The sequence below is a fragment of the Lygodium microphyllum genome, chromosome 22, assembly GCF_053477565.2.
Source record: "Lygodium microphyllum isolate KBCC chromosome 22, Lygodium_microphyllum_v1.1.10, whole genome shotgun sequence".
NCBI lineage: Eukaryota > Viridiplantae > Streptophyta > Polypodiopsida > Schizaeales > Lygodiaceae > Lygodium > Lygodium microphyllum.
Window position 1 is genome coordinate 75,234,224 of NC_141156.1, and position 18,984 is coordinate 75,253,207.

Consider the following 18,984-nt stretch of genomic DNA (forward strand, 5'->3'; position numbering starts at 1 on the left):
TAAGCTCTTTGGTACTTAAAGCATTTAGTAGAACTTGGTACATTCTCTTTGAACCTTTGGTGCAATTGGTGCTTTTTGGAATCTTTGGTGGTATTTAAACTCTTATTGAGATATTTTGGTGGTTCTTGCACTCTTTGGTATTTTTTAAGCTCTTTGGTACTTGAAGTATTTGGTAGAACTTAGTACATTCTTTTTTAGCCTTTGGTGCAATTGGTGCTTTCTAGTGATTTTTAGAACCTTTGGTACAGTAGGTGCTTTTTGGTATACTCTTTAACTGTTTTCATTACTAAAAAGCTAATTGATTACACTGCCTCAGTCTCTTTTAGGTATATTTTTGTGGTTTTTGTACTCAGTGTACCTAAAGCTCTATGGTACATGAAGCAAGCTATTGAATTTGGTACATTTTGACTCTTTTGGTTCCTTTGGTACTAAATGTTTTCGTGTAATCTTTGGTACCTTTAGTGTTTATTGGTACTTCCTCCTACTATTTTTTGTATAAAGGTTCCCTTTGGTGTTGTTTGTAGCTATTATTAGTATCATTTGGGGAACATTTGGTGCTCTTTGGTGTTGAGAAATGACAAATGATGTATGCTCTAGGAAGAGATGTCCTGAATTTCACATGCATAGTGAGGAGAGTGGAGAAAGGTCAAAAACAATATAATGATGTACTTGGTTCACTTTTTCAATGTAAGGTAATTGTACTTTGTTCTTTCAATCATAGTCAGTGTCATACTCAAGATTGTGTTTATGAGTCCAAGCTTCCATCTTGGAACCTAATTCACTTAAGTAACAGTTGGTCCCTTTAATCTATGTCATCATGAACATTTTCTTTGTGTTTCATCCACCATAGCCATGCTCTAGATCTATGCTTTTCAAATTGTGTACATTTGATAAGTTGATCATTACAACAATGGTTGGTTGGTGTGCAAATCGGATATTGTAAGTGCGCGTAGTGAGCGTCAGAAGGTCCCCAAGAACAAAAGAACTCTACTTTTTGCACACAAATCAATGTAGAAAGCATGCACGACATGAACAAGAGACCAATTGGGTGCGATCTCCCCCCATGCCTTGTGTGAGCGCTCCACAAAGCATGTATTTTATGTATTAATCATCTTCAAGCTCAAATAATAGCCCAAATTACAAAATAGCACGCTTTTGGCTTTTGAGTTTGCTTTAGTGCCAAAAAGAAATAAAGCTAATGGGCGCCCAAGAAGTCAGGCATACCCAATACAATGTACAAATACAAATATCTAAATCGTGTGCCCATGCACATACAAAAATAATAAATAAATATCCAACGCCTTGATAAATAGGCGCGACAAAATATAGGCGCCATGCCTAAGGTATGCGCCCATCAAAATATAGATGATAACTCGAATACACGCTATCCTCCAATGCTTTCCACCGCCACTGCTGCTATCTCTACACATCAACTGAAGCATTCATAATTGTTAGTAAAATAATACAATTAAACCGACAAAAGTGAATACCTAGCAATCTTCAGCTACATAAATAAATCAATTGGTTAGAAATCAATCCCAACCTTAATTTATCACGAGTGCGCACTCAAAACTCATAAACGTTTATTAATTTAATATATATTTTGTAAAATCACCCGCTATGGAATCACCCATGTACACACTAAATTAACAAAACACCCGAAAAGGATAGGCATCCCCATCGAATTCTCGCACAAATAATCCACTTTGTGTATGAACCCCGGTAATAAAAGTTCATGGAATCCACCGTAAAACCTCACCAAATCCACCATGGCAAGGAATCCACCGTGTAATATGCCTCCTGGCATCATACCCCCAGGGTGGGATAGCAATTGTCCTCAATTTCTATTAGCTCAATGTGGAGCTAACAGAGTGGGGAAAGCATTTAAGTCTCGAGCGTGCATCCATTGGGCCTCTTCAACAGGGTGGTTTTTAAACTTGACCAAATATCTAGAATATCTACGGCCAGTTCTAGTGGTCATAAAGTCAGTATCTATAATAGCTTCAGGCTCAAGGATTTCAATCTCTTCATCTAACAAAGGTGGGTTTTCATAGACAGGGTGTACAGGTAATTGGCCTCTAAAGGGTCATAATAAACTAATATGAAAGGTGTTGTGAATTTTCCAATGTGGTGGTAGTTCTAGTTTAAATGCATTGTCATTGATTTTGTGAATGATCTTGAATGGTCCATAGAATCTAGGTGCTAATTTCACAACTGGGTGTTTATCTACACTTTGTAATCTACGTTTTTCTATTCTTAACCAAACATAGTCATCAACTTTAAAATTCATGGCCTGTCTTTTCTTATTTGCTTGTTTTGTATATGATTGCTGGGCTTTGGCAATCATTTCTTTAACTTCATCAAAAATAGCAGCGTGCATGTTAGCAATATCATCAGCAGTCTGAATTTTATTTGATAATGAAGCAACAAGTGTAGACAATCTATAACCATAAATAATTTCAAATGGTGCTTTCTTTATAGATGTGTGTGGTGTATTATTATATGCAAATTGAAGTAAATGTAGATGTGTATCCCATGTATGTGGTTTAGAAATAGTGTAAACACGTAAAAGATCTAAAATAGTACTGTTAGTAGCTTCTGTTTGACCATTAGTTTCAGGATGAAATGCAGATGAAAAATCAATCTTTGTTCCTAAGTTAGCAAACAAAGTAATCCAAAAATTATTACAAAATCTAGAATCACGATCAGAAATAATAACTTTTGGTAAACCATGATTAGTAAAAACAGTTTTCAAAAACAGTTGAGCTGCTTGAGATGCTGTTAAATTTTTCTTGCATGGAATGAAATATGCTTGTTTGCTAAACCTGTCTACAATAGTCCAAATCATATCGTGGTTAGCTTTAGTGTTAGGTAAACCATTAATAAAGTCCATTGAAATCTGTTCCCATGGTCTTAATAAAGGCATCAATAAACCATACTATTTACCATGATGTCTCTTAACTCTTTGACAAACTAAACATTCAGAAAAAAAGTTAGATACATCAATGTCCATATGTGGCCAATAAAAATCTTCAGTCAATGTATGCAAAGTAGATATAATACCTCTATGACCTTGATATGGAGGACAATGAATCTCATTCAATACAAATGAACTAAATGGAACTGTAGCACATAATCTCTTTTCATAAAACATGAATCCATTATTGTAAGACAGTGAATCAATAGGAATCCAGTTATTTGCAACTAATTTATTCCAATCAGATTGAAAAGTAAGATCCTGATAATAAGTATCTTTCATAGGGATAAGGGAATCAAATGATATTACAGAAATATTATGAATTGTCGGTCTTCTACTTAAAGCGTCGGCTATTACATTCTCTTTTCCTGATTAATATTGTATAAGGGGATGAAAACTCTGAATGAAAGCTACCCATTTAATATGTCGATCAGATATTTGGGGTTGACTAAGGAGATGTCTAATGCTTTGTTGGTCAGTTTTAATCATAAACTCAGAACCCATTAAGTAATGTCTCCATTGACGTAAGGCTTGTACTACAGCTAGCAATTCCTTATCATAAGTAGAATACTTAAGTTTGGATGGTTTCAATTTATAGCTATAGTAGGCTATGGGATGATTATCTTGCATAAGTACGATTCCTATTCCAGATCCACTAGCATCAGTAACTACTAAAAAGAATGGTCTATTGAAGTCAGGTAGTTGTAATACAAGAGCATGGGTTAATGCATGTTTCAATAAATCAAAAGATTTTTGTTGATTATCAGTGTAGTTATAAACAATACCTTTCTTTAAAAGTTTAGTCAGAGGTAATGCAAGTAATGAAAATTTTCGCACAAACTTCCTGTAAAAACTAGCAAGACCTAGAAAAGAATGTAACTCATGCACATTTTTGGGTATAGGCCAATTCAAAATTGCTTCTATCTTTTTAGGGTCAATCTTAATACCTTCTGATGAAATAATGTGACCTAGATATTCAATTTCTATTTGAAAGAATTCACTTTTTTCTGGGTTATCTTACAATTGATTATCTTTTAACAACTTAAAAACTAAAGACAGATGTTCATAATGCTCATTCTTATTTTTATTGAATACCAATATATCATCAAAAAATATTATAACACAATGCTGATATTTCAACAATATGTGATTCATCATTCGACTAAATGTAGCAGGTGCATTAGTCAATCCAAAAGACATCATTAGAAATTCATAATGTCCAAATTGTGTTCTAAATGCAGTTTTGAATATATCAGATTTATCTAATCTCACTTGATGATAACCAGATTTAAGATCTATCTTACTGAATATGGCAAAACCTTGTAGTTTATCCATAAGATCATCTACCCTAGGAATTGGATATCTATTCTTAAAAGTAATTTTATTCAGGGCACGATAATCTATGCACATGCGATAAGTATTATTCTTCTTCTTTACTAATAAAACAAGTGCACCAAATGGAGAACTACTAGTTCTAATTAATCCTCTGTTAAGCAATTCCTCTATTTGATTTTGAATTTCTTTCTATTCAATTTGGTTATGCCTATATGGTACTTTACATGGTGGTTGTGTACCAGGAATTAAATCTATTTTGTGATCTTCAGGACGTGAAGGTGGTAGTCCAGGTGGTAAATCATTAGCAAAACAATCTTTAAATTGAGCAAGAAATTGTTTATGCCTAGGATGCATATGTTTTTCTTTAGCTTGAAGTTCATTCACCCAAATTAAATAAGATTTACTACTTTTACGTAATGCACGTTTAGCTTGAGTATGAGTAAGCAGTGGAAAATTATTAAAAGCGTGCATGCCATGCAATGTAATTTGTTTTCCTTGAAAATAAATTTTAATTGAATGTGTGGAATAATCTATGTCAATATTATACTGATGACGCCAAGGCATACCTAGGATAATATCACTGGACTGCAAAGGTACAACTAAAAAATTTCTACATTCAGTGTATTCACCAATTTTAATTTCTAAGTTATGCACCTCTTGTGTTCCATTATATCTTGTGCCTAGGAATGCAGCTTTAATGCGATAATGTGTAGAAACAGTTTGTAAATTCAATTCTTTCACTAACTTTGTAGAAATAAAATCATGTGTGCTACCATCATCATGCAAAATGATCTTTTCTTTACCATGCACAAAACATTTCACTGTCAACAAAGAATGTGGAGTTGGCATACCTGGCAAAGTATCTGAAGTAGTAGCAATGTCGTCATCATCTTCAGTAAAATCAAGCATTTCCTCACATTCTTCTTCTTCCATTGCTCCAAGATAATTGATATGGAAAGGTGGCTTTTTCGATTGGCAATTGGCTGCTAGATGTCCAGGTTGATGGCATTTGTAACAAACTATGGGTCTGGCTTTAGATAAATTGTTGGTAATGGCAGGAAGTCTAGGAATATTAGGATTTGGGTGTGAGGATGGCTTAGGGTTTGGATTGGTATTTGATGTGGCAAAGCAGGTGGTCGTGTCCAAGACTTACGGAATGAAGATGGAAGAAAATGACTTTGATTGAATCTTCTAAAATTTGAATTGAATTGCTTGGAACCATAGTTACCATTTGCTTGAAATTGTTGTGGACGCTTGTCTCTTCCTCAAATCTTGTCTTCAGTGTCATGAGCCAAAGAAATTGCATCTTCAAGGGTTGTAGGCTTGAACATATTGACTTCAGCATAGTAATGTCCAAGTAAGCGAGACATAAACTTGCATTTGTGAGTCGCTTCAGGTATGTCTTCAAGCATGCGTAGTTGCAGTAAGGCATTCCAAAAACGTTCAGTGTATTGGGAAATAGATTCACGATCTCTTAGCTGTAGAAGATCCCATTGCTTTATGACTTTTTCATGGAATTGAAGAGGAAGGAAATTCTACAAAAACTTCTTTTTGAAACTCTCCCAGGTAGTGGGACAATCAATGCTCTTGCGAACCACAGTCCACCAAAGAGATGATCGATCAACTAAATGATTAGTGGCACATTTAATTTTGTCTTTTTCAGCGTATGTCTCTTCATGAAAGTAATCATCAAACTGACTGATAAATGCTAGTACAGTCTTTCCATCTCGGGTTCCATTGAAAGTACGAAATTTGAAATTTCTTTTACTTATCTTTGTTTCTTTGCGGATGGATTGAGCTTCGAGTGTCGCATCGATGGTACGTCGGATAAGATCTTCGGGTTGCGGTTCATCTTTGTCGGTGGTAGATCATTGCAAATTGGCCAATTGAACTTGCAAAGCTTGTTGGGCTCTTCGTTCTTCATCAAGCTGCATCATAATTAAATCCATTTTTTGTTCCATCATAGGTTCAGGAAGATCACCTTCAGTCATTAAATCGTCCATATTTTGTTCAGTCATCCTGTAAAAATCCAAAAGACCTCACACTCTCAAAATCTGATTAGCGGGATGAGCGTAGCTCAAAGTCGGGTATACAAGGCTTATATATTTTTGTTTGGCTTTTACGGTCTTTGTCTTTTGCGGTTGCAGTGTTCGTAGTCTTCGTAGAAATGGTGTATGACCTTCTGCGTGTGTGGTGAAACTAGTTATGCAAGTCTGTGTATGTGAACAGAGTCTTCCATGAAGCAATTTTGTAATTCTGTGCTTCTGCGCAGGAACAGTCTTTATCGGAGTAGTTGGAGTTAATCTGTTTTGACTTCTGGGAACTTGCAGGACTTGCAGAGTAAGAGTACTTGCAGAACTTGAGTGACTTTGGAAGATTTATGACTTGTAGCTTATATGACTAAGCTTTAAGCTTAAACTGACTATCGTACATTCGATTTTAGGGGGGGCCGTTTTTCACGCCGCCAATTCTGTTCAGAATATGCCACGTTACTGATCGTCGATTTTGTGGGGCTTTAAGCTTTTAAATAAGCTTAGTAAGCTTTTGACTTAAGCTTTTAAGCTTTTGGTTATGGAGGAAAGCTTACTGTTCACTGTTACAAAATGACTTGTAGAAGGAGATGTTGACGTGGCCCTCCGCCTCCCCAGGCCAGTCCTTCGCTATCAGAGGCTGCAAACAAAGGTTCTTGACCGCCAGGAATCCACCCGTATCGACCGTTCACGATGAAACTCACTGTAGAGCTCGATCGTTCTAGGAGCTCCGCCTTCGCACAAGATGGGTAGGGATTGGAAGCTCTTGATCTCAGCTTCGCTCTGATACCACTAGTACGCAGATCGGATGCCGTAAGCGCACGTAGTGAGTGTCAGAAGGTCCCCAAGAACAAAAGAACTCTACTTTTTGCACACAAATCAATGTAGAAAGCATGCACGACATGAACAAGAGACCAATTGGGTGCAATCTCCCCCCATGCCTTGTGTGAGCTCCACAAAGCATGTATTTTATGTATTAATCATCTTCAAGCTCAAATAATAGCCCAAATTACAAAATAGCACGCTTTTGGCTTTTGAGTTTGCTTTAGTGCCAAAAAGAAATAAAGCTAATAGGCGCCCAAGAAGTCAGGCATACCCAATACAATGTCCAAATACAAATATCTAAATCGTGCACCCATGCGCATACAAAAATAATAAATAAATATCCAACGCCTTGATAAATAGGCACGACAAAATATAGGTGCCATGCCTAAGGTATGTGCCCATCAAAATATAGATGATAACTCGAATACACGCTATCCTCCAATGCTTTCCATCGCCACTGCTGCTATCTCTACACATCAACTGAAGCATTCACAATCGTTAGTAAAATAATACAATTAAACCGACAAAAGTGAATACCTAGCAACCTTCAGCTACATAAATAAATCAATTGGTTAGAAATCAATCATAACCTTAATTTATCACGAGTGCGCACTCAAAACTCATAAACGTTTATTAATTTAATATGTATTTTACAAAATCACCCGCTATGGAATCACCCATGTACACACTAAATTAACAAAACGCCCGAAAAGGATAGGCATCCCCATCGACTTCTCGCACAAAGAATCCACTTTGTGTATGATCCCCGGTAATAAAAGTTTACAGAATCCACTGTAAAACCTCACCGAATCCACCGTGGCAAGGAATCCACCGTGTAATATGCCTCCTGGCATCATTGGTAATGGTATAATGGTTGAAATTTTTGGTACTTGTTGCTTGGCCTATGATGTTTTGTTTTTGTATGTTTAATCCTCTTTATTTCTTTCACTTGGCAGTCACTGTATGAAAAGCTACATGCCTCTTGCAAGCAAGGATGGGTCCACGTGGACTTTGTCAACCAGATGATCACTAACATGAAGAAGGAGAAGAGGGTGAACCTTTTCCCCAGGCCATATATTGTAGACAATGATAGGACCATCCATGTGTTTGGGATTTGTGTTGCATGCAAGGAGTCACTAGAAGTGGCACATATCATGGGTAGCTTCATGTTTGAGTGCCAACATCAATATCACCCCTTTTTCCTTAGTGCAATTTTGCATAGCGATGGGTTTTGTGTGAAAGAAGGGTGCAGCATTGAAGCACCTGCATTGGCAAAGGCATGGATCAGTTGGCAGTACAGTGTGAAGAGTAAGCCGGCATAGTTATCCATCATGGTTATTTTACATGCAAATTATAATACTGATTCAATGTCTTCATGTTTTTGGAATTTCTTATGGTTACTACATAGATGAGAAACATGTGACTAAGGTTGTCAAAGATGGAAAGACTATAGATAATGTGAAATGTGATGGGCTAAAACTAACAAAATCTACTTAACCAATCCCATGTTTGAGGAGTCATACAATACAGAGAAAGTGAGAGATGTCCCACGGGACCTAGACCTGAGAGTTGGTGTTGCTGAACCTAAGAACATTGAGGATGACGTGCTAGATATGGAGCACATTAGGGCTGAGAAGGAATCTTTGATTGATGAGACAGTGTCACATGTCATTGGGGTCGAGGGGGATTTGGATTCTATTGATAGTAAAAGTGGTGAGGGGGCTACTAATGGGCCAAAAGGGGGCAACAAGTGGGCTGACAAGAACGGAAAAGATGCCACAGAGGACGTGGTTCGTGACAATCCTAGAAAGCTGGTGAGTGAGGCTACAAGGTCGGAGTTTTGTGAAGAGACAAAATACGGACATAGGGGCAGCCGAGGATACAATTGATAGCCTAGATAGTGATACTAGAGGAGTTGCCAAGGCACATACTGATCCAAACATGGCTGGTATGGTGACAAAATCTCCACACCATTGGAGCTATTTTCTGATGTAGGGAGAAGGCACCCTCATGGTCATTGTAACAAGCCCTGTGCTTGCAAACTATAACTAGTGCAGCAATGCTATCATTGATATAATGCACATGGGGTTTTTTTGTCTCCTTCCATCACCTTCTATTTTACAACCTGAACATTGTACCCTATTTGCCTTATACACTCTTCTTGATCTTGGAATAGACATTCGGTTTTAGAATATAGTACCAAAGTTATGTTGGGTGCTTTAACAGAGGGCAATATGGAGCATTGTTATAACCACACATGGCATTGTGTGGTTCTCACACTAGCCACCCATGAGAGTCACAGTGCGATAGGAGAGAACTTCACAACTGGGATGGAGCTCTCTTGCTTGATGGTGATCCATGCAAGGTTCACACCACATGCAGGACACCACCAAGCAATAATGGGCCACAACTCCCTTGGGAGGTGCCTCCTTTGCATATGGTAGTGACCCATTCGGATCCCTCTGCGACCTTCTCAACACAATTCCCTAAGATACCATACTCAACGTTGATCTTTTTAAAAGATCAAAAATCACCACCTATTGCCACCTGCAACATTGTATCACACTTGGCACTTGTGGTGCTCACCCTCCTCACCCAACCACAAGGGTCGCCACCAAGAGGTGGGAGGGAAATCCATTGATGTGATGGAGCTTGTGCTCTTGATGGTGACCCATGGGTGATTCACAACACACAAAGGTCACCAACAAGCGATAATAGGCCATATCAACATGATGGTCACTTCCTCAAGATAAATCCCCAAGATACCGTAGTCAATATTGACATTTTAAAGATCACCACCTATCGCCACCCACAACATAAAGGGACCACATAATCACAACGTAATCATACAATCTAGTATCTACGTGGAGAATGAAGCTTTTTGGTTCTTTGATTATCTCATGCAATGTGATAGTTTTTGTAGTGCATATTTCAATACCATAATCAACCTTGACATTTATAAAATCCTGGAGATCACCACATATCGCCACCCGCAACATTACATCATCACATAATCATCATCACAATTTGGAAGAAGTTGAGGTTATGAGAAAAAGTAATGAAATTAATCATGCCCAGATCATAGATCCTATGGTTTAGCAAAATAAGGAAAAGGTAAGGATGTCAACATATCAAACTCAAGCATAGATAAAGGTAGCCTTCACAGGATTATAATACAACTGGGACAAGTCTAAATACTATAGTCCATCGAAATGGAGGAATGGGACTCTTTTCAATTGCTTCAAGTTTGGCTCTAATATTTCTTTATACTTCTTCAAATGCACAAATAGACATAGTGGTTGATGCTTGAGGTTTGTAGCCTACTCAAATCCAAGGTGCATTGATAAAATCCCATTTTAGGGGTCCTTTTACTATGGGTCCCTTTTCCACCAAAAATAACTTCAACCCCTCATGAGTGGGGGCATACCAATATGTATCTTCATTCATGAATCATGGTGATGGCTTCACTTTCTTTTTGCTATAGAAATATGCTTCTATTTGATAAGAGTTCATCTCTATTGTATCAACATTAGCTTCCATGTGCGCTTGTAAGTGTGACTCTACCTCCTCTACTTGTGTAATAGTAGTGTTTATATCAGCAAGAGCAACACTACTCAACTACACTTGGATATTGAATTCTATTCCATGTAAAAAGTATTGTGATTGGGCAACAGGGGAAATGGGAATAGAGGTTTGAAATTTGCGGAACACCTCTTTCGATTTCTTTTCATATGCCTCGATCATTCTCATGGGGTTCTTGACGTGTCACATTCAGAACAACATGCAGCCAATACTGACCACCTCTCTCAAGGGAAAACTCTCTTTGAAAGGCTGCAAAGAATAAGTTGATCATAGTTATAGTCCCAGCTTCCAAGCCATGATACCACATTATAGCTCTTCCTTTTAGAGTCATGTTGAAAAAAATCATGAGATGTTCTTCGTCCTAAATTTGGCAATTGAACATTAGTTTTCTGGAACTGACTGATGTGGAGCCTTGCATCTTCCTCTACTAACCCATTAAAGATGGGTAGAGGGAAACCTAAGGCTGGAAAATCCAACGTTTCTGTAGGGATTGCAATGGGTCGCATCAAACAATAATCGAATTTTCTCTCGGGTTTTGTATTGGTGGGATTACACTCCCACTCAAAATAGATTGACTTTTCGGGGAAAGGGAAATGCTAGAGCTTCCTCCTCCCCCTGGCTAACTAATTGGGAAATTAATTGGGTCAACAAGACCTCTCTTTCTCAAGGATATTGGACTACTACACATAGGAGAATACCTCCTAATGATCTCAGCTCACCGTCTAGCCCTTTTATCTCTTTCTTGTCATTGAATTTCAGCTTGATAGTATCTATCAAGAAATAATGGATCTATTTCAATGCTCTTTCACATACACTGAATAATTGGTCCCTATCGACCAAGATTCGAAAACTGCCCACTTATCAGTGGCTCCCGACAAATGCATCACTTGTCTAGATCTAAAACAAGCCCAATACTAGCTCTAGGGCTCTAGTTAAGCCTTCTTTACTCACCAAACCACCATCACGGCCTCGTGGACAAGAGCGTCTGGAGGCTATATACTGCTTTAAAAAATCATGGGTTTGTATCGATTTGTAGTCCAACGATTTTTCCCATCCCAACTCCAATAGAGGGAGTATCCCACACATACAAGTGGCTAGCACCTCGCATCACATACACAAAGAGCCCCTCCCCAAATAGAATGTTGTGGCTCTTACGGCTCTCTTACACCCCAAGGATTGGCCTCAGGATGCACCGTCTAAACATAGAATACCATTCCAAGAGATAATTTTTGTTCTCTCACATAAGAATCCCCAAAGAAAATTGTATTATCCTATAGCTCAAGAATCCTCACACATGTGTTGTATCGTTGGTCAGTCAATTAAACAACCAATTGCAATCAAGTGCCATGCATCTAGGAGATTCTCTTAATACCATGTTTAAATGTAGATGCAATGTGTGATGCTATATAGTGCTCAAATAAATTAATCACAAATCAGCCAACGTGTCATGTGCAAAATATTTTTTCAATGATTTCCTTTCTAACATAGTGCTACATTGCTTTGAAACAACACTAGACTAATCCGTGCTATTGTTCCTTTAAACTTAAATGAAGGGATCCTTATATGTCATGATATGCATGAAAATTAAAATTTAATTAATAATTAACCTTACACAACCCCTTTCCCCCTATCACTTAGGTTTTGTAATTGCGCACTGATTGTTTTTAAGAGGGTGTTTTATGTCATTTTTCCATATAGAAAAGTGATAAACACAAACTTTCACATAAAGATGGAGGTATACTGAGGTAAATTCCCATCCCCTACCTTCATCATACATCCATACACATGTACCTAATTTATTGTAATTTTCTACACATAAAAAATCATTTTTTATGATTTTTGTATTATTTATTTTAATATTAATTACTATTTTTTCTAATTTTTAAATCCATGAAGCTTATGTGGATTGTGATTTAGCATTATATTCAATATCACTCCATAAGAACACCATTTGAACCATATAAACCCATTAAATTATCATTTTTCTAGTAATTTGCTAAAAACTACTGATTATTCTATAATTTTAAACATATTCAACCATTTCCAATCATTTTTCATCACAAGAATGAAAGTTTCATCATAAAAATTATATAAAAGGCACTTATACTATAATTTGCATACACACACATCATATTTTGAAAACGAGAACCCCTTTTGTAAGTGTCACTGAGGCCTCATATTTGCTTTCCCTTTCTTCTGAAAGTTTTTTTTTGAAAGTCGAAAAACTTCCTTACCATGTAGTGCATGAAATTATTCGAAGAAACTTCCTTACCATGTAGTGCATGAAATTATTCTCTTCTCAAGCATCATCAAGCTCCTCTAAGGGTCTGCAACTCTCTCTAAGCTAAATCCCAGCTTAGTTTCTAGGAATCATTCAACTAATTTACCAGCAAAAGGAGGGGACTCAAGTTACAAGATAAGGATCAAAGAATCATTATCAAGCTTGACATTTAGTTCTTCATAGCTAGTATCTCTTGATACTAACCTAGTGCTTCTTGGCACCTATGTTTCTTGACACATCCAAGAACAATTCATTTGATGGTTTTACTTCAGTTCTTGCAATGACAAACATGAAGATTTTTAACGTGGAATTCCCAATTGATTAAATCTCTTGTAAGCCTCAATCTCATTGTAAAAGGATAGACACTGTCCGAATATACTCACACTAAGACCTCCTTCAAAATGTATAAACTTGAGCAAATGGCCAAATTTAATGGTGAAGGATTTCATGCCTGGAAAGAAAAGACAATGTACCATCTCATGAGGAAGGACCTTTGAGATCTATTTGAGGATGATGCAGGAGATGCAAATAGCAAGAAGGAATATGATGAAGACTGGTTCATTGAAGAAATTTCATCATTGAATGATAAGAATGCACGTCACTTTATAGGCTCATGATGGTTCCATTTTTCTCCACTCTGCATATTGAATTCAGGACATCTCTTCCTGGAGCATACATCATTTGTCATATCTTTCAACGCCCCCCTCAAATAATGGGTTCCTACACGTTGGCTTTTGCCCCCCCTACATGATGACATGGCTTGGGAGACTAGCTCATAGACAGCCTAGTCAAGTTAAAGCTTGAAACTTTACATCTTGGCAAGGGTTTTATTTTACAAAGAAAATACACTAAGGGAAACAAAATCCATTATGGGAAAACATAAGATCCGCTATGGCAAAGATAATTTCTTCAAAACAATCTATCAGAGTTGTTATTGATAGTGGAAGCATCTTCTTCATTCATGATTTTGATGCTTACTATTTTTCACCTATTGTGCTCTTTTATGGTGGAAACATTCACTTGCTATATGGCCAGTCTTACCACAATAATGACATGTCATCCAACCTGTTGTGCTCTTTTACGGTGGAAACATTCACTGGCTATATAACCAATCTTACCACATTAATGACATGTCATCCAATCTTTGTTGTCGGAGTTGAATCCTTGGCCTCGGTCCTTTGCTCCATAATTTTCTTTGGTGTACAATAGACTATCTTTCTGTGTTGAGACAACTTCCTTTGCATCTTTGTTTTTATGTTTAGTTTCTCCATCAAGTTCACTTGAGTAACAGTTGGTTTCTCTAATCTATGTCATCATGAACATTATCTTTGTGTTCCATCCGCCATAGCCATGCTCTAGATCCATGCATTTCAACAAAGAAGAGGGCTCGCAAACAATACAAACCATGAAAAGGATATAGACTTAGAGGAAAAGGAAGACTAAAGAGAAGAGAAGGAAAAAGACACAGAAGAAGCACAGCAAGCCATTCAAAAGCAGGAAGTAGAAAATGAAAAATTAGGAGAAGATGCATAGAAGGATGATGGAGAGAAGAGCAAAGGATAAAGGATCCACCAAAGGAGGAAAGAAGAAAAAGGGTGGGAAGGAAAAAAACACCATCAAAAGAGAACAATGCCTTGGAGACGACCCTAGAGGAGTCACGAAAAACAGAGGTAGAGCACCAAGCTAACTATAGCAAGAAAAAGAGGAGTTGGAAAGAAAGGAGAGAAACAAATATCATCATGATGTAATGAATTCAATAGAGAATATTGGAAGGGAAAGAAGTAAAAATACCGAATTTCCACCCACGAAGTTCCACCCAACCTATCCTAGCCTAGAGTAGGCTCGAGTAAAAGCATGAAGAAAGTTGAGAGCACCACAAGTGGGGAACAACCTAAGACCACCAAAGGCAAGGGAAAGGAACTGACCCAACATTTACCACCATTATTCCAACCAAGCCAACTAGCAAAAAGATCCACCTTATAACCAAACCCACCACTCCTACCACCATCTCCTACAAAGCGAAGGAGGCACCCAAGTGATGTTGGCATCAAAGCTGCAATGGCTAGATGCCATCTACTCATTGATCTCCAAAAGAAAGTCAGAGTGACCAATGATTAAAGTGTCAAATATTGGCTACAAAAGAGGCAAAATCAAAAAGAAGAGGAAAAAGATTCCAAAAATAGAAGGAACATCCTCTCATGTACCCCTCATCACCCAAGGGCATGGGAAACATTTTGATGACTTGCTCAAGACCCTGGAGGAACAAGGAGATGAGAAGGAGAAAGAAAGGAAGCAAGCAGTGCTCACAGTGGAGATAGAGAAGAAAGCCTATATCACCCTACAATGGCAGTACACAAAAGATGTCTACCCCCTAAAAATGGAAATAGCAACAATGGCAAGGAAAGGGGTAGAAAACGACAAGTATGAGGAAGTGTTGCAACAGTATGAGCAAGAGAAAGAGAACAAGGAAGAATGGCAGGCTTTTCATAAGTAATTCATGACCATCATAACACAATTAGAAGAGATTCTAAAACAAGAGATGGACCACATATGTCAGCTACAATGCGATGAAGTGGAAATCGCACACATGAAGCATAGGTTGCTCAAATTGGTAGAGTAATGGGAAGAAGCCACTAAGAGCTACGAGCACCTTGAGTGAAAAGTGGAGGAGCTAACCAAGGAAAAGAAGGAGCTTCAACAAAGCAAAAAGGAGCAAGTTGCCATATTGGAAGCTTTGACCAAGTGTCAAGATAAGGGATTGGAGCAAGCCAAGAAAAAGATCAACCCCATAATGAAGATTCATCGGAGGAGTTTCACCAACTAGAAATGATAGAGCCAATCAAGGAAGACATTGTCAAAGGCCTTAAGAGAAAATTGCACATGGCTAGAGAGGCACTTTAGAGCACATTTTAATTAATTTAATTTTGTGTTATTTTTAAATATTTTTGAATCACCTCTCTCTACATGGAGTGTAATTTCTTAGAAGGCCCAAACTTGAGTACAAATCTCCCCTAATGCATTAAGATTAATCTTTGAGGTAATAACTTACATACTTGGAATTGGATATGAAGCATAAAAAATGAAGCAATTGTCACGAAGTTTTGTTCTTACTTTAAGTTCAATGCACATTTTAAGGTGCACCCCTTGTCAAACCATCTATAGCACTCATTGTTATAGAGTCAAGGATGTACATGGATCATAGTAAAATCCACATTGATGAAAGGATCAATCACAAATTGAAAGAATTTGTACCTACAAAATCAATCAAGAATTTTCACAATTGGTTTGCTAGCTTCTTCTCAAGATCAGCCTTCTTACATGCAAGAATGGCTCTACATGTCAAATCATCATGACACTAGTTATCAATATACCAGTATTAGGGTAGTCTACATGAATTGCACTAAATGGAACCAATACCCATGAATGGAAACTCACTTCCAAGCAAGGTGAATTGGATATAGTACTCACTAAGAAAGTGTATCATAATGGTCAAAAGATACTAAGTACAAAAAGTATGGCCTTTCTATGTGAGATTAGGATAGAAATAAGAAAAGTAGGTTTGAGTAAAACTAGTTTAAAACATGTAGAAATGGCTAAATTTTAGGCATAATATGACTAAATCTAGTAATGTAAGATTTAAAAAATCCTACATTGCACCAATTCTATGGTCTTGAATATCAATATCTATCTTCAAGGATATACTAACATACATAAAAAGAGAAATACAAGTGTTTCACTAAGTATAGCAACATGTTTTCCGATCTTTAATCCAAGGATAATGTAGAAATCAAAAACTTATTATCTTGATCAATGTGCATTGAATGGATGAGATAAGCATAGCTAAATTAGAGCATCCAAATCCTTTTGTCTAAGAACATACTATCTTAACTAGTATATCAAACAATGCATCTTCCTAATGGTTTTACCAATCACCTTATTATAGGACTTAAACGATTGCATCAATAAAAGTATGCAAGAAGCATTTGTGTAAATGACAACAATCTCTTGTTAGAATTAGACAATCATTGTAATGCACCCATCTTTCTTCTTTAGATACTATATTATTTACAGAAATTATCTTAATAAAACTTATTTTCCTCTTCTCAAATCGCATACATTTTTGTAAGCTTTGAAGCAATGTCTCAAAAATTGTATAGAGAACCTTACAAACAATTAAAACACATTCTCCTGGCCAAGCACCTTATAAATATTGACAATGCCTAATTACCTTTAGGAATGAGAGCTTAAGTGTAAGGTATAGAATGCCAAGAAGAAGATAAATCAAAGTTATTCCTTGTTTCAACTATATTGTGGAAGCTCTATGGAAGATAAATCAAAGTTATTCCTTGTTTCAACTATATTGTGGAAGCTCTATGGAAGTCCACCAATCTTTCATTTCCACATTAATCCAAGTGATTCTAAGACCCTACATGGCTAACCAATGTCACTCAGGTACTATTATTATGGGGACCACAATCAATGAGGATGTGGAAAACACTAGCATAGAGATCACTAACTGTGCCCTCCATAATAGACTAATCAATAACCAAATATTCAAGGCCTAGGTTAGGAGTCGTGTGATAATAGTTAAGGCAAGTTAAATTATTAATTGAAGAAAATGATTCTTTCGTGCAATAAGATAATGTACATTTTCATTTATTTTTGTATGTGCTAAGTTTTGATAGACTTATTTTTGCTTTCTATTGTCTCTGCCATGTTGCTAAAGCCAAGGAGGATTATTATCTGACATTCTCAAAGGAGCGAAAGGATTGAGCATCAGGTTCAAGGAGGGTTGCCAACCAACCCAATAACTTATTTGTTGCCTAGGATAAGGTGTGTGATCCCTTGGGGGGAACCCAATCAAGGATTGAAAGGCCAAATCTCACATACCAATAGATAATTTTGCTATCTATATAATTGGTGCCTTTTATGCTAATGAAAATCTACTTATTTGCTAGTGAAAGAATATTTGTATTGATCGATTGATGTGTTGTGCTTAAAGGAATCATGTAATGATCCATGGGTAACTAATTAATAAAGAAAAAATATGTACATGGGTAACAATGCTCTAGACCCCTACTTTATTGAGCTTGAATGAGCCCGATCTCCTGAAAAGAGAGGGGGAGACGGAGAGTGGAAGGCATGGGATATGGAGGCTCTACCATTTATCATGCTCATCTTCTTCTATATCTCTCTATTCTTCCATCCTCACAAACTACTACAAGTGGTATCCTCAAAGTGATAGATACCCTCAACTTAAGGACACTTTACATATGTTTCTACTTTAGATACATACACTCATAGGATATGACTTGGGATATGTCATATTTATCAACACTCCCCCTCAAGCTCAGAATGAGCTTGCACACATAAGACTCCAAGTGCACTCCTATAGTACTCAAATTTATCTTTACCTAATGCTTTGGTAAAGTTATCAACAACTTGGTCATTTGTTTTCACATGGACCAAGTCAATCTCTCCATCAATGACTTTTTCTCTAATGAAGTAATAGTGCACTTCTATATGTTTTTTCCTTGCATGGTAGATTGGGTTCTTTACCAACATAATGCTACTAACATTGTCACAATACATAATGACTCCACCATCAATCTCTATCCCCATGTCATATAAGATTAATCTCAGCCATGTCAGCTCACATGTTGCCAATGCAGTGCCTTTATACTACTCACATGTTGATCGAGCTACTATAGGTTGCTTCTTACTGCTCCAAAGAATGCATAGCCACTAGTAGATCTTCTATCCATAGAGAATCCTGCCCACTGTGCATTTGAGTATCCAAACAATGTAGGCTTTATTCCTTTTTCATAAAACAAACCATAGCCAACTGTCTTCTTGACATACCTAAGAAAACTATTCTCACTACATCCAAATGTGATTTTCATGGTTTCTGCATAAACTGACTTATCAATCCAACAGCATAACTCAATTCTGGT